We start from the raw sequence: 15653 nt of genomic DNA on the forward strand, positions 1-15653 counted from the left end.
AAATGTTTGCTGACCCCTGACTTATAGGGTCTCTGCCAGAACATAGGACTGGGAGATTATAGCTCTGCTGCATTGCTTTTGTGTGGTAAAGGTAAAGGTAAAGGTAAAGGGACAGGGACCCCTGACCATTAGGTCCAGTCACGGACAACTCTGGGGTTGCCGCACTCATCTTGCTTTATTGGCCGAGGGAGCCGGCATATAGCTTCCGGGTCATGTGGCCAGCATAACTAAGCCACTTCTGGTGAACCAGAGCAGCGCATGGAAACACCGTTTACCTTCCCGCCAGAGTGGTACCTATCTACCTACTTGCACGACGTGCTTCCGAACTGCTAGGTTGGCAGGAGCAGGGACTGAGCAACGGGAGCTCACCCTGTCGCGGGGATTTAAACCGCCGACCTTCTGATTGGCAAGCCCTAGGCTCCAAAGGTCTCTTCTGTCTCCTGTGCTATTTAACACCTGTCTGAAACTGCTGGGAACTGTCACCCATGGATTTGGAGCATCATTTCATCAGTATGCTAATGATATGCAGAATCAGGAGATGCTGTGAAGACAGGTGTCTGAAGGCAATGATGGACTGGATGGGGGCCAGTAAACTGAAGCTGAATCCTGATAAGATGGAAATGCTGTCAGTGGGTGGTTCCCATGTCTGGGAATTAGGTGTATGACCTATTCTGGGAGAGGTTGCAACTCCCTGACAGATCAGTTTTGTAGTTTTATAAGGCAGGGTGGCCAATGTGATGCCCTCCAGATGTTGGTGGACTCCAACTCCCATATTCTCTGACCATTAGTAATAATATGAATCAGATCAATGCCTCACCCAGTCCAGCACCCAGTTTGCCACAATGGCTACTGTTCTTCCCCTGCAGTTGCTAGTAAGTGGCATCCAGACTCCGAACATGGGAGTCTTCCATCATGACTTTAACCACTAATACCTTTGAAAGCCATCTAAGATGTAGGTGCAGTTGCTGTCACAACATCATGCAGCCTCCATCAATTTAGTATGCACTGTGTGAAGCAGCACCTTCCTTTGTCTGTTTTCAATCTTCTCCTGCCCATCAGTTTAATTAAATATCCCCAGATTTAGGCTTATTAGAAAAAGAAACAAGCTTCTCTAGGCCCTCAGTCTCTTCATATGCTGGTGATGTGCCAACAGTAGGGTGCTGCTGAGCTTACAATATTTGGAATTAATTCCTGTAAAAAGAACCTGCAGCGTCGCAAGTCTTCACCAAGAGAAATAACAGGAACGAATGCCCTGTATGAAATTTCACGATGCAAGTCAAATTTGATCATATTTTCATTTTGATTTGAATACTTATCCAGTATATCTGGGTATAAATTACAGATTCTTTTTGCAGTTATCTGATTCTCCTTCCCCACTTTCCTGCTTAGTTTTCTTGAATACCTGTTTTGTTCAGTTAGACTAATGAAATAAAAAATTAGAAACAGCCGGGGGGAGGCGGGATAGAGGGAAGGAGAGGGAGAAAGAAGTATTTCAAAGTGGCTTTTGTCTTTTTAATCATTTCAGTTCTTAAGATCAGGAAATGACCTCAGAGTGATTTATGTTCAGTGGGGAAGGCATCCTAGTCATATGATCTTAAATAAGTAACCATTATTTTTGGCTGAAATTTGTCTGTTTGGAAAAGTGTTTTGAGCATGTAATAATATTGATAATTCTCAAATATAATCATGGCCTATCTTGTTGGAATAATAAAGTACAAGATCGAATTAAATTATACTCTTTATTTGGAGACACATAGAAGATGCAGTATAGGGCAATGTGATTAAATATAGTCAACTTTGTTCTGGCAAGATCCATTTATAATGTGGAAGAATTGGAATATTAATGTAATATTTTCCTTCTTCTTATTTGTATTCACGAAGAGCAGAATAATAATTGTAGAAGTGCCAGATTGGCTCTGCCAGTGTGTTTGCACTGCACTGACAGCACCACCCCTCCTGTTCTCTGTCTCGCTATTCCAGTGAGCGACAGTGACTCATTTGCCAGGAGGTCAGTTAAGTGCCTCCACTCCACAGCTGTCCACGACTGTTTAAGCCTGATGGTTTTAGTTCTTGGCCAAATAAATAGTTTGGGGCTTAGCTTTCGTCAATTCAGAATAATAATAAAAATAGCAAGGGAAAGAATAACTTTAGACTTGTTTTTGCCTAAATTTTTGCAGGCTGATTCTGCCTCTTCCTGTCTTTGAGATAGCTCAAGCAGAAGCAACCCTTGCATCATGTGAGAGAGGAAAAATAGAGCAAAGCTGGAAAGTGATTGGAGACCAGCTCCCAGCAAAGGCAAAGTAATTCCCTTGCACTGGTGCTGGGCATTGTGGTCATGATCCTGTACTGCACAGCATATATTCAGAATTTTAAGAGATTATTCTCTGTGGAAGGCTTTCTTCTCTTGTATTCTCTTCTCCATGTGAAAAATGTGCACTCTTATTTCAGACACCACCTCAAACAATGGTTTTTTATGCCAAGCACAGTTAAGAACCCACAGCATGGTTTGAAGTTCCAGACGTACGGCAAGTAATCTGTAGTTTAGAGGTGCTTGTCTGCTTCCATCTGATCAGCACATAGCTTCATAAATCTGCTTCTGTCTCCATGGTGCAGCAGTCTCTGTAGGTGGAGCAGTGGCCCTAGCTAGCTTTCTGGTGGTTTGTGAATTCCAGCATGAGCGCAAACCACAGCTTGCAGAATTTGTGTTTGCAAACCAGCCTCAAACTGTGCGGTTCAATATCCTGTTTTGCAAACCATGGCCTGTAAATTGGCATAGCTTCAGACATGACACCAAATGATGGTTAAGGAAAGACCATAGCTCAGTGATGGCAAAGTACATGCTGTGAATGTATAAGTGTCTCAGGTTCAATTCATGACTTCTCTAGGTAAGACTGGGAATAGGCCCTGGACAGCTACTTCCAGCCAAGAACAGTTTGGGGATGGGGAAACCTGTGATCCTTCTGACATTGTTGGACTCCCAATTCCTAACAGCACCAGTTAGAGATGATGAGACACGACAGCATCTGAAGTGCTACAGATTCCTTATTCCTGGAGTAGACATCACTGAGATCAATGGACCAATGGTCTAATTCAGGACAATGCTTCATGGAAGAAATGCTGCCAGCAATTGCAGTTTGGGAAGGATGTTCAGAAGTCTCTAGCACACTAATCTATGCACAGAGAGACTTAACTGCAGTAGTTTCCTTGCATATCCAGCAAAACTTTCAGAAAACAATGCTAGGAGCAGGAGATAGGCATCACACAGGGATTTATTTTTAAGAAGAGAGTATGCCAGAAGAGAAACGACAATAGGCTATGAGAGATGGATCATGACCACTAAATGATGAAAAGCACCCAAACGAGCCTCTGGTAGGAGGCTGCTTAGTGCATCTCTGTATGAGTCATTGTTCTCTCCCTGCAGGCTTAAATTACTGAGGTTTTTTTGGCCTGCAATGTAATTTTTTGTGGGGGATTTATGGCTCAAGTCTCAGAAATTTGGGAAACACTGAAGGTTGACTCAAGGAAAATGTGACACGGCTTTCAGCATCTCATTTACATCACAGTAAAGTAGTTTCGATAAATTGATGCATTCATGGTGATGGAGAATGGTCATTTGCATACTCGCCAATTGGAAAAAATGGAACACCCTGTTTTTTCATGTGAGATTGCAGAAGCCATTTTGAGTGCTGCATTCTTGCCTTGAAAGAAGCACATTTTTCAGGGCAAGATCGTGGTCTGGGTCCTGGAAGATGCACGTACCATTTTTTTTTAATCTGCAAAAGTTGGATAGTATGCATTTGAGTGTGTGTGTGTGTGTATGGGCCTTCATCTTCTCAGTTTGTGATCCTTTTCTTGAAGAAACAGAATAGAAAAAGGAAGAGAAAATTAGCTTCAGTTTGTGTATGCGTGCACACACAAGTATGTGCATGTAGGGGAGTTTAAGCAAGATTATTTTATGATACCACCATAATGCTGAGATGCCACCTCAGAGTAGGGAATTAGTCAATGTGATTTCCATAGCTCTTAGGCTAAGGATGTGCCGACCTGATGGGTATTTGCAAAAGTTTGTGGAATGGTTGTGCAAATCAGGGGCAAATGGTTGAGCAAGACTATTTTCTTTCAACATTTCCTCCTATGTCCAGTTTCTCAGAGACTCAAAAAAAAAAAAATCCTGCTGGGGTGTGTAGATCCCCATTCACATGTTGTATTCCTTGAGCTGCTATAACATCCCTTGTTTCTGTGTGGGTCTTAGAACTAGAGTCCTTACTTGGGCTTCCATGTCTCAACTGTTCCTGCTCACACAAGAGGCAGGTAGGTTTATAAACAGCTTATCCTGATTACAAACTCACATAGCAACCTCCCTTTCCTGTAGTTAAGCTGAACAGCTCAGGCCACCTTCCACTTGCTCCAATATACACACTGAGATGGAACAATTGAGAGCAACACCCCGTGGGACTAAACCACACCAGGAAAGTATGGGGGGGAGGGAGGGAACCAGACTGTTCCATTACAGTTCCCTCGAAAATGCATCCAACCACAGTTGTCATTCATTCCAGACTACGCAGCATCTGTTAATTTGAAAGCATTATCACAAATCCTCTTGGCTACCTCAAACACATTGCACTGCTAATTCATAGGGGAAGGAGAAGGCGAAAGGTGTCTGCTTTTTTATATCGAGTGTGACATGCAATAATGGTTAAGTAATAAGAAGTGTAAACGGCGTTTCCGTGTGCAGCTCTGGCTCGCCAGATGCAGCTTTGTCACGCTGGCCACGTGACCCGGAAGTGTCTCCGGACAGCGCTGGCCCCTGGCCTCTTAAGTGAGATGGGCGCACAACCCCAGAGTCTGTCAAGACTGGCCCGTACGGGCAGGGGTACCTTTACCTTTACCTTTAATAAGAAGTGTGATAGACGTGCTCTTCCCACGTGTGTCTATTCCTTCTATCTGGTGAGGAGTTTTTAGGTGTTTCCTTCATATCAGCTGTACAGTAGCAGCCTCACTGACAAGACTGATCATTGTAATCTTCTGCGTGCTTATTTGTTCAGTAGAATTCACTTCTGAGTAAACACGCACAGGATTGCACAGTAAATGCATCTTTTAAACATGGTTGAGTGTATGTAGTCTGCTGCACCCATTGTCAATACTGTCAGCCGTATGCAGCCAAACATGGAGCTATGAAAGTATGTCCTAGGATTGGTTCTAGAGTCAGGACTGTTAGGGCAGATCCGACGGGAGGGCTTGTGTATGCTCCTGGACTCCATCTCCCATCAGGCCCAGCCAGCACGGCCAATAGTCAAGGATGATGGGAGTTGTAATCCAACAACATCGGGAGGACCACAGCCCCCCACCCCTGGTTTACACAGAGCTTAGGAAGCAAGAAACATGCAAATGAGGGTCAATCTGGAAGGCAGAATTTATCACAGGCCAGGGTCAGAGCCAAAGAGTGCTGTCTTACAAGGAGCCTGGAGAGACGCATGTGCCGTGATTCTTGTAAAATTTATCTGAGGGAACCAGAGCATATCTGGAGGAGAGTGGGGAGTCCACCTGTACCCAAAGAGGGTAGTTACCTGAGCAGGGATGGGGAACCTGTAACCCTCCAGATCTTGTTGTGAGGCGTGAAGGCCGCTCCCTGCAAGGCGCTTTCCACCTGGCCTAGGGGTGAGGCCCACACTCACCCAGCCCTACTGAAGAGGCTCCTCATGAGGCTGGAGAAATATCGCCTGGCTATTGTTTTATTGATTTAATATGCTGTACACTGGTTTGAGGTTTTTATTAAAACATATAAAGCGGTATAGAAATTTAAAAACCCCAAAAATAAAATAAAATAAATATTTTTGGATTACAATGCCCATCATCACTGATCATTGACCATGCTGACTGGGGCTTTGGAAGTAACACCCAAACAAGATCTGGAGAGTCATAGATTCCCCATTGATGGGTTAGAGAATTATAATGCAATACAGTGGTACCTCAGGTTACATACGCTTCAGGTTACAGACTCCGCTAACCCAGAAATAGTACCTTGGGTTAAGAACTTTGCTTCAGGATGAGAACAGAAAATGTGCGGTGGAGGTGCGGTGGCAGCAGGAGGCCCCATTAGCTAAAGTGGTGCTTCAGGTTAAGAACAGTTTCAGGTTAAGAACGGACCTCCGGAACGAATTAAGTACTTAACCCGAGGTACCACTGTAGTTGCTCTTATCATGCTATATCTTATGTACAGTTTCTCAGCAAGGTGGTAGAGTGAGTGCTGTGAGTAAGGTGTTTTGAATCAAACCTGAAATATGTTTTGGTTGCTTTGCTTCATATTTTTCCTTCCTCTCTATACTGACCTGAGAGAACCCAGTTAGCTTTGAGTCCAACTGCAAATTCTGCCAACTTGTATGATTTCTATTGGAACATAATTCTTTTTTCATAAACGTTTAATTTGATCTATAAACTTTAGAAAACTGCACTGCTCTTTGTATGGCAGTGCCAACTTGCTTGTGATTTACATGTATCAGGTGCTAAATACTAAATGCAAATTCAAATTTAATAGCTGACTGTGTATAATTAGCTAAATCCATAAATACCAGATGACAGGTTCTGTACTCTTCAGTGCAAAGTTTGCATTTTTAAACAGCACTTTAGATCCAAGTTCTCGTCATGTAGGTTTGTGTAACTATGTGAAATTTGCAAATTGTTCTGAACATTCAGTTCAGCTGTTCCCCAGCTGATGCTGTTTACTCTGGAATAGTCCTATTGAATTCAATATGTTAAAAAAACCTCATCAATTCACAAATGATATCAAGTTATAAGCAAGGCACTGAAAAAAGTTCAAATCTAAGTTGTAATACAAATACTGTCAAAAGCTTTTTGTTGCTTAACCTCCCATGTTTTTCTTGAGACACTTTAGTTAAATAATTGTGAGCTATAATTTATTTTTTTCTGGTTTTTTGTTTTAAAGAGTTCAAAACTTTACCGGGAAGTAAACTGCAATTGTTTTTGGCTAATGCTTGTGTTAGAACTTTGGCTTTTTATAAAAGGTTACATGCAGTTTGATAGAATTTGTAAATTGATAGGTTGTTTTTGTCTTGTTTTTATTGTATCTTCTCTTTTTGTGTGTGTGTTTGTTTGAATGAGCAGACATGATCCTGCTGTGCTTTGTAATAAAGCTATTTCCCCCTCCTTTCCAAGTGCGGAGGAAACAGGATGTCCAGGGAGGTGTGCTGTCTTCCAAGTGCAAAGGTTCACAATGTGACAGTTGCCAAGTCTTATAAAACCCATTGACTGCTACCCCTTTCTTCTGATTCATGTGGGTACAAATAATACTGCCACACACAACCTTCAATGTATAGCATAGGACTGTGAGACTCTGGGCAGGGAGCTGAAGAGCCTTGGGGTACTGGTGGTCTTTTCATCACCCCTTCCTGTTTAAGGTCATGACCCAGGAAGAAAGAAAAACATACACAGGTGATGTCATCATGAAGGGTTTCACTTCTTGGATCATGCCCCCTGCTTCCTTGAGGAAGGACTTCTGGCAAGAGATGGATTGTACAGTAGTTGGCAAGAATCTGTTTGCGAAGTGTTCCACAAACCTGATCAGGAGAACTTTAAGCTAGATCTTGAGGTGGAGGAAGAGAACGTTACAGACAACAACAGAACACCTAGTACTGGGGATAATAGCTTCATTAATTCACAGGAAACTGAGGTGGTACTCCAGAAACCTGCTAAAGAGCAAGAAACTACAAGAAGGAAGCAGCTGGAGTGAATAAATCAAGGTTTCACTTGTCTCTATACAAATGCACATAGTATTGGAAACAAGCAAGACGAATTGGAGCTTTTAGTACAGGATGGTAAATATGTACTAAAAGCTGGTAGGCATTACTGAAACCTGGTGGGATGAGACTCATGACTGGAATGTAGGAACTGAGGGATATAACCTGTTCAAAAGGAATAGACCAAACAGGAAGGGAGGAGGAGTAGCATTTTATGCTGGGAGGAGCACAGAGAAAAGAGATGCCATGGTGCATCTGCAGCACCACAATCGGACACCTTCATCTGCCCCAGCTGCAACGAAACATGTCTCTCCCATCAGCAATATCAGGCATTGTTACCTTCCAACAGTTGGATGCCAACCAACCAACCATGGGTGATTCTGATTTGGTTTGAGCTCCTATACCCCTTTGTTTTGTGTCTTGTGTTTTCATTAAAAAAGAATCTGACCCTGAAGTTTCCCCAATATGTTGTAACTACCATGTTGCAACTGCAACTTGCTTGTGATTGCATGCTGTTTCTCAGTGGTTTGGCTATGTAGCGGTAATAACTCAGTTTGCTATTGGTATGCATAATATTGGCATATACAATATAGTCAAGCCAACAATGAAGAATGCTCAAGATTGGCCAGGAGCTCAGATTACCCTTGGTCTAAGGCTGCTACTGCAACACTCTTCTTCTGAATCTTTCAATGTGTTGAGGTCTTTGAAGGGGATGTTCCTCTACTCCTAGAAATGTTGCTGTGGTTGCTGTGCAATAAGAAATACATTTCTCAGTGCATTCATAAATGCTACATATTTTTATGAGCTTCTCTTCAAGACAGCTGTGCAAGTCAGTCCTCAAAATGGTCAGTGCATTTTTTTTACTAGTCCACAAATGCTGATGTTAATTATTTATTTGCTTATTAGTTGTTACATTTATATCTCACCTTTCCTGCGAGGAGCTCAGGGTAGCATACATGCTTCTATCCCTCTTCATTTGATTCTCACAGCAGCCCTGTGAAGTTGGTGAGGCTGAAAGAAAGTGACTGGCTCAAGGCCACGCAGGGAACTCGGTCCAGTATACCTGAAGGAGCGTCTCCACCTCCATCGTTCTGCCTGGACACTGAGGTCCAGCGCCGAGGGCCTTCTGGTGGTTCCCTCGCTGCGAGAAGCCAAGTTACAGGGAACCAGGCAGAGGGCCTTCTTGGTAGTGGTGCCTGCCCTGTGGAACGCCCTCCCACCAGATGTCAAAGAGAAAAATAACTATCAAACTTTTAGAAGACATCTGAAGGCAGCCCTGTTTAGGGAAGCTTTTAATGTTTAATAGGTTATTGTATTTTAGTGTTTTGTTGGAAGCCTCCCAGAGTGGCTGGGGAAACCTAGCCAGATGGGCGGGGTATAAATAATAAATTATTATTATTATTATTATTATTATTATTATTATTATTAATGTCTGAGCAAGGATTTTGAATGCAGGTCTCCCAGGCCCTAGTCAAATTCTGATCATTACACCACACTGCTTCTGTTTGTAGCATCTTAAGAACCTAAAGACAAAAAGGGAGAAGGAAAGACCCATGAGGTACTTCCCAGTTTGCAAAAGCCTCCATGCCTGCCTGCCCAGAGGAGATTCTTATTCATCACAGGTGATTGTCCAGCTAGCTAAGGATACCATATTTTGTACTTGTTGTCACTTACTGAATAATCAGTCATTTGTTGAGTAAATGCAAATGGGGAACTTCCTTTATCACCGTCTTCCCAGCCTTGCTAACCCATTTGGCACTATAATTGGTATGCACACTCCGTGGCCTATAATTTCAGTTTCAAGACATTCACTGACTACTGCATCACTCTGGAAAATGTTTGGTACCTAAATTAAGAATTTGGAAATGCATAGTAGGCAGCAATTCTGTCACCCATGAAGATGTTCTTCCCAAAGCGCTCATTCCCACAATGGTTTTCTAATTTGGCTCCTGTTAAAGCTGGATAGAATTGACTCATATGTCATCTTGAAGCTCCCCCACAGCTGCGGCTCTTTCCCCCTGCCTCTTTTGCAATGCTGCAATTGCAAGCTTGGCCTGGAGCATGACATCATGAGTTCCGCAGCGTGGTCAGGATCAGTCTTGGGTTGGCAAGCTCTGACTCAGGAGGTGGAGGAAGAAGCAGAAGAGGGAGCTGAACGGTGGGGGCGTAGTTTGGAGGAGGGGGGAGCAGGGGTGCCGGCTCCCTCCTCCAGCCTTCCTGTGAAGCAGAGAGCTTCAGTGGAGGTTGCAGAGGGCTTTGATCAGCTGAGGGGTGTGCCTCAACTGGCAGGTATACTCAAAGTAGATGCAACTTTTGCATCTGCCTCTATGGAGTATGTGTCTGCAATCTAGACGTTCTCATAAGGCAGGGGTCAGCAACCTTTTTCAGCCATGGGTCGGTCCACCATCCCTCAGGCCATGTGGTGGGCCGGATTTATATATATATATATATATATATATATATATATATATATATATATATATAGGGGGGGAAATGAACAAATTCCTATGCCCCACAAATAACCCAGAGGTGCATTTTAAATGAAAGCACACATTCTATCATGCAAAAACACCAGGCAGCCCCCACAAATAACCCAGAGGTGCATTTTAAATAAAAGGACACATTCTGTTCATGTAAAAACACGCTGATTCCTGGACTGTCCGCAGGCCAGATTTAGAAGGCGATTGGGCCGGATCCAGCCCACGGGCCTTAGGTTGCCTACCCCTGCCATAAGGGAAGAGCGTCTTGCAAGTGAACACACCTTGTGTCATCTTTTAAAGCTGATGGGAAGGGCAGGGATACTTGTTGGGACATCTTTGTCATGTCCGTCCAGTTCTGAAGTTCTCGCCCTGCTCTCAAACTCCGGAACTGTGATTCCTGAGCCCTGCAACATCTGCTGCCAAGGCTGCAGTGTTACTTGCCTGAATAAACACATCTTCCTTATATAAGTAAGAGAGTGGGTCTCCTTGTGCTGGAGCCAGGACACGTAAACCCTTCTCAGTGACTGGCCTTTTGGTGGCAGTGGGGGAACATGTGCTTATGTCAATACACCCACTTTTCTTTTTATGTGTGGGCACATCCAAATTTATAATGGCTGCATTCCAATTTAACTGCCATGGCTTCTCCCAAAGAATAATGGGAACTGGTGAAGGTGCCAAGCACTCTGTATATGAAATCCCCATCCCTTCTGCTTAAGAAAAAGCAGCATCCAGATTTTCTTGGGGAGAAGGAATTATTGTTTAAATCTGTCATGATGATACGCTCATAGTGTTGTCACTAAGTGGTTAGGAACCCATATCTATCCATCTTTCCTTCTGCAACTCCTTGTAGCTAGCTACTCATTATTTAAGTGGTCGTTGGCAAGTCTTAGGTTGAGAAGCTGCCTGTTCCCAATTTATATATAGCAGAGAGATGGTGGATTTGAACAAGGCTTACCTCCTCTTTTCCATGGAGCAGAGCAAATATAAGGATCACGATGATGAAGCTTTCCCACATGTCATGCAAAGTGATTTCCGAAAGATCAACACAGTAAGAACAGAATACATTTATTCCCCCCCACAGCTTGCTTCTTAGATGGCTTGTGGATGCCATTGCATTACTTGAAAATATAGCTAGAGTGACCTTTCTCACATAATGTACTACTCTCTATAATGAAAAATATGTTTCTCACAATGAGTAACAGGATTAACCTGTTGCAGAGCAAAACAGAAGGCTGGAGAGGGGGAGGTACTTTGGAGAGATGCTAGTTCATGTTCATAACATTCTAATCCAAATACACATTTATGATGAAGTAAAAAGTACTCATAGGTTCAACTCCCCCCTGCCCCAATACAGGAATCATAGCTAGCAAATCCCTGACAGATGGCCATCCAACCTCTGCTTAAAAACCTCCAACGACGGTGAGCCCTACACCTTCCCAGGTGGTCCATTCTACTATCAAGCAGCTGTTACCTTCTGAAAGTTCTTCCTAATGTTTAGTTGGAAACTCTTACTCTTTTCTTGTCATTTGAATTCATTGGTTTGGGTCCTGCTCTCTGGAAAACAAGCTTGCTCCATCTTCTCATGTGATAGTCCTCCAGATATTTGAAGATGACTGTCATATCACCTCTCAGTCTTCATAGACATAGCTAACTTCCTCAACTGTTCCTCATTACAATGGTACTTATTTCCAAGTCAATAAACATAGCATGATGTAATGCATTGTTCTCTCTTCTAATTCCATGCCATTCCTTACATTTTTAAATTTTGAAGACTTTCTACATGTCATGCAACTCACAAATGGAATAAATAATGCTAGTAATAGTGAAGGGAGGAATTCAGTGTCATGCTAAGGTGTTTATTCCTTTGGGGCAAGTGTTTTAGCTTCTCAGACATAACCACCCCCTCTTTCTCACCCCCCACCTCTTTCAGGGGTTCTCCTCACCTCCACTGAGCAAATTGGGTGGGTGGGGCATGTTTGTGTGTGGAGGAACTCTGTTGCTCAAGCAGAAGTCCTTTGGCAGGTTCAGCATTCAAAATTCACCAGTTGCATTTTGCGCCTGGCCATTGGCCAGTTGTGACCAAGTGAAGATGCCTGGACACCAGGATGGAGCTTGATATCTCCACCATCTGGAGGGTGCATGCCTAGGGATCCTTGGATCTTGACTGTTTTCACACACTAGCAAAATATCCTGTAGAATTCTGTTACATTTTATCTGTACAGTCAGAAAGAATTTCAGGAACCAAAAAGTTATATTGAAAAATCTGACTTTGGAGCCACCTGGCTGAAAAACGGCAACCAAGCATTCTGTTTTGGCGACTATAACCCTGGTTTACGGAGCTGTTTGGCACCTGGCTTATATACCCGAGTTTCTAACACTGGTTGAGTCTCGCCCAACATAACCAAACATATCTCATTAACACACATTTACCTTTCTTGCCAACATGTATTTGTTATTTTCCAAGGGATTCTTTACATATGTTTCCATCAAAGTAAAGAAGATTAGAAACCTTCAACCAGCTAAGACATAATCTATTTCAGAAACACTAATTTAAATATATTTTGTGTCAATCCAAGATGCTGTGCTAATTGTACCCCTGACTTCCTCCCCCCTTTCATTGTAATGATGGCAGTGGCTTCTCATGTAGACATTTGTAGATCAGATATTGTCTGAAACCTTTCTAAAGAATCCCTCTCACACACGGGGAATTGTTGCCTTTGTTTAGCAACCATCACTTGTTAACTGCCCCTTATGACCTGGAAGAGACTGTTCCAAAGTTTCTTTTTCAGTGCTGTTCCCCAGACGCACTGCTGGCAGTCCCTGACAATTCACCGACAAGCCTCCCACAGCCGTCTGTCAAGCCTTAACCATCTTTTGGGAATTGCTCTGCAAGCCTATTCTGATGGAGGCCTTTATTAATAGGCTTGGTGCCTCTGCCAATAAAACGATGGATTCATTAGTTCTGCCTCAAGTACATTTCAATGTGAACAAAAGTGCCATATGGTAGTACTAGACTGTACGACGTTAGGAACACTTTCGGAGCTCAGGTTGTTCCGCTCGACAGTATACTTCCTCTCTCTTCCTGTTTTCATGGGGTTTTTTCCCCCGTATGAAGGAATTTCACATATTGTATATAAAATTGCCGAGTTAATTAACAGGAAGGCTGGAGTCCTAACTCCACTTAGCTGGGAGTGAGCTCCATGGAATTCAATAAGACTTACCGTACTTCTGAGTAGATATTGTTAGGGTTGCACTGTAAAGTTTTAGTTCAGTAGTTCCGAAACTCCACAAGCCATAGATTTCTGAGGTTCTTCCACATGTTGTTTAATATGCAGTTGAAGATGCTGACAATAGGACCCATGGAGGGGAGCGTGGGAAGTTGGGAGATTCAGAGAAATCTCTATATATGGTTATGTATCTGGTACTGTTATAACCTTTCGCTTGTAAAATAAAATAATAAAAAATATATTTCAAAAAAAGAAAGAAGGGGGTGGATTTTTGAGGTTCCCGGCAGACCACATCATGATTTTTCCCCCTGTTGCAGCAATTGCAATGCAACGTGCTAGATGCTGCATGATTTTTAATCATATTTTTTTAATGCATCTTTCTTGCCTTGTATCTTATTGTATTGCAATTTGAATGTGATAGAACTCCTTCAGATTGAAGTTGTAAGTGAGAACACTGGCACACCTGAATGAAGCTTGCGGACAGACCATTGGTGGGCTGCAGAACAGTTCTAGAATCCCTGGGTTAGTTGACGAATTGGTTGAGCAACTCAAGGACCCCTTTTTTGTGTGGACACCAAGTACAGTGGTACCTCGGGTTACAGACGCTTCAGGTTACAGACTCTTCTAACCCAGAAATAGTATCTCAGTTTAAGAACTTTGCTTCAGGATGAGAACAGAAATTGTGCGGCTGCGGCACAGCGGCAGTGGGAGGCCCCATTAGCTAAAGTGGTCCCTCAAGTTAAGAACAGTTTCAGGTTAAGAACGGACCTCCAGAACGAGCTGCCACATTTTTCGCTCTATAAGACGCACCAGACCACAAGACGCACCTAGTTTTTGGAGGAGGAAAACAAGAAAAAAAATATTCTGAATCTCAGAAGCCAGAACAGCAAGAGGGATCGCTGTGCAGTGAAAGCAGCAATCCCTCTTGCTGTTCTGGCTTCTGGGATAGCTGCGCAGCCTGCATTCGCTCCATAAGACACACACACATTTCCCCTTACATTTTAGGAGGGGAAAAGTGAGTCTTATAGAGCAAAAAATACGGTAAGTTCTTAACCTGAGGTACCACTGTACAAGACACCTGTGGGCTTTCATCTCCAGGTGTTGTTGGAGTGCAACCCTCACCAGCCCCAGTCAACCCGGCAACTGGTCAGCCTATCAGTTTGAAAGCACGACAGTACAAGTAGATAAATAGGTACCGCTGTGGCGGGAAGGTAAATGCCGTTTCCATGCGCTCTGGTTTCCATCACGGTCCTCTGTGCACTAGAAGTGGTTTAGTTATGCTGGCCACATGACCCCGAAAACTGTCTGTGGACAAACACCAGCTCCCTTGGCCTGAAAACAAGATGAGCGCTACACCCCATAGTTGCCATTGACTGGACCAGGGGTCTTTTACTTTTTTTACCTTTACCTAGTTAAGTGTTCTAAGGATTGTAGCCTCACTGTGCTTTATAGGTCTCCACATCCCACTTTAAAAAATGCTAATTGGGTTTGATTTTGATCACATTAATTTCACAATTAAAAAAAATTAAAAAAAAATATCTATTTTTTCTCCAAGGAGCTTAAGGTGGCCTACATGTTTTTCTCTCTCCTCATTTTAACCCCCCCCCCAGCAACTCTGTGAGGTAGGCTAGGCTGAGAGGCCATGACTGGTTCCAGGTCCCCCAGTGAACTTAGTGACTTTGTGGGGATTTGAGCCCTGGTCTCCCAGCTCCTAGTCCAACACTCCAACCACTGCACCACACTGTCTCTCAAGTGTATCAAGCCTGTGATTCCAGCTGAGCAACTGGCTTTATTTCTGCAGTTCAGATTCCAGTGTAGTTTTTCCTCAGGAGCATTATTTATACAATACAGTGGTGCCCCGCAAGACGAATGCCTCGCAAAATGAATAACGCGCAAGACGAAAGGGTTTTTCGGTTTTTGGGTCGCTTCGCAAGACGAATTTCCCTATGGGCTTGCTTCGCAAGACGAAAACGTCTTGCGAGGTTGTTCGCTTTTTCCCCTAAAGCTGCTTGAAGAGGCGCAGTTGCGACGGACCGTGCTTCGCAAGACGAAAAACATCGCAAGACGAAAAGACTCGTGGAACGAATTAATTTCGTCTTGCGAGGCACCACTGTATTTGAATTTTGAAGCTGTTCGCTGTGAATTGTTTGTCATGCTTTTAAAGATAATGAATTGCCTTTTGTCCCTGTTCC

The 15653-nt window shown here is 43.3% G+C and overlaps 1 protein-coding gene across 6 annotated transcripts in view; it reads left to right on the plus strand.

Moving 5' to 3' along the window:
* The window catches only part of SLC4A10 (solute carrier family 4 member 10), a 162340-nt gene that overhangs the window by 10692 nt on the left and 135995 nt on the right, over positions 1–15653 (plus strand). The window lies entirely within an intron of this gene.

Source organism: Podarcis gaigeae (genome assembly GCF_964106915.1).
Source record: "Podarcis gaigeae genome assembly, chromosome: 1".
NCBI lineage: Eukaryota > Metazoa > Chordata > Lepidosauria > Squamata > Lacertidae > Podarcis > Podarcis gaigeae.